At 35.0% G+C, this 1,776-nt stretch overlaps 1 long non-coding RNA gene across 2 annotated transcripts; it reads left to right on the top strand.

Moving 5' to 3' along the window:
* The first annotated feature begins 400 nt into the window (after positions 1 to 400).
* LOC108976616 lies at positions 401 to 1,168 on the top strand. 2 transcript variants are annotated; one of them, XR_001993972.1, is made up of 2 exons: positions 401 to 771; positions 846 to 1,168. It is a non-coding gene; the product is annotated as an uncharacterized LOC108976616 (long non-coding RNA). The 2 variants fall into 2 exon arrangements; XR_001993973.1 differs by having other exon boundaries at positions 403 to 767.
* The last annotated feature ends 608 nt before the right edge of the window (positions 1,169 to 1,776 follow it).

Here is a 1,776-nt window from a genome sequence, read left to right as displayed (position 1 = left end):
TTTTGTATTTACTTTAGTTATAGCAACAAATTTGTTATTGTTTTTTATTAATTTAATGGAACTTAATTTTTTTCGACAAACTGAAACTGCCTTTTGTATAAAACACTTATCAAATTAGTAAAAAAAAAAGATACCGAATTTTTATTTTTTTTCTCTCTAAAAATACTTTCTTAATATGATTTTTACACATTTTCTTTTTATCTAATTTTTTTACTTAACTTGAACACTGTGCGTTGCGAACAAGTGCATTTGCCCATATTCCTCTTCCTGAGCGCAGCCCGTTAGTATTGCGCTGTTAACAAATTTCACTTTACATCTGCCTATCTTGTGTTATTGTTATTGCTGCTCTTCACACACAGCGCCTGTTGCACAACGAAAGTCAAGCAACCCCCAGGCCGGCTGTTCAAAAACAAAGCAATGGGATGCGACTTTGTGGGCTCGTCGGTCGACATTGGCGGCAATGCATTGCCAGTCGCATTTTTACGGTTGAAGCGGTAAGAACTCTTGTGCAAGCCGTTGGGAGAGAAAATAAATACTGAGCATGTTTTGGAAAAGTTCGCTCTTAGTTGGGCATTCATTGTGTAGGCTTGCCGATCCAAGTATTCAAACTACAGCTATAAAGGAGCATAATATAAGTTATCAAAAACCAAAAATGTCAACGTTTTGAGGAATTGCTTTTTGGAGGAGTCAATGCTGGTTACAGTTTTGCCGTCGGCATAAAATGGTTTTCATGCTATGTGTAACAGACGCTCCTGATTCGTTGCAACGTAGGTGAATAACAAAACTGGGAAAATTTATTTATTATATATAGCATGTATTATATATTAAAAACTTTTTTTTTTCAGAGCGCCACAACATTGCAGAGAAAAATGTAGCAGTGAAATATGCATTTGGTTTCAACAATTGTGGGCTTAAAGTTACATTTACAAATGGAATATCATTTTACTTAACGAAAACGTGTTTTTAGTGATTTTGAAGTTTTTGTGCAATACTAGAGGGAGAAAAGAATTTGATTACGACTGATAAAATTATTTTTGAAGACTATAGCAAAGTTGTGAGCTTACAGCAAATAGTAAAGACTCGATTTTGGAATCAAATGTATGACTTACTTCGATTTAAAAATTAAGTTGATATAAAATAAATTTTCTTTATGTGTGCATTGTGTTCAGTTTATTCTTTCACTTGGCATATTTTTAAAAATAAATCAAATTTTAGCAAAGCTAAACAACGTATTTTTCTTCGAATTAATATATGTATATGTATAAAGGTTTTCAAGAAGAGCGCTACAAAATGGTTTTTTTTTTAAATAAAACCAAAATGGTGTACATACATAGATTTACAGGCCTTTTGTTATGCCAGATGGAGAATTATTTAGCAGCGCAAGTTTACGTCGTTAATGTTTTTTGCCGAATTTAAAAGAGGCTTTCAAGAACTGCGAAGTTTCTAGATATCTAAGCCGAGCTCTAGATAAGACTGGACATAAGCGGATGAGGTGTTTCTTTGCCTCTGTCATGCTTACTTCTCAGCACTAGTGTCAACGTTAATAATGTCCATATGGCTCTCATGTAATGCCAGTGCCCTGTGACTCGGGCAACAATCGTCCTACAGTCTTTTCGAGGCCGTGTGTGTAAAAACTTGCGTGTTATCCTTCTGCTCCGTTGCACATGATATTGACGATCCTGCATATCGCTAAGATATTCCATCTCACTCTGATCTGTCTGTAAGTTAAATCTACCCCTTTGGGAGTTTCCAGGAAGGGGTCTTATACCTCCTTTT

The sequence above is a fragment of the Bactrocera latifrons genome, unplaced genomic scaffold (genome assembly GCF_001853355.1).
Source record: "Bactrocera latifrons isolate USDA-ARS-PBARC rearing strain unplaced genomic scaffold, ASM185335v1 scaffold_79, whole genome shotgun sequence".
Taxonomy (NCBI): domain Eukaryota; kingdom Metazoa; phylum Arthropoda; class Insecta; order Diptera; family Tephritidae; genus Bactrocera; species Bactrocera latifrons.
Note: the sequence above shows the minus strand (reverse complement) of the source record. Positions and strands in the feature narration are given on the sequence as shown.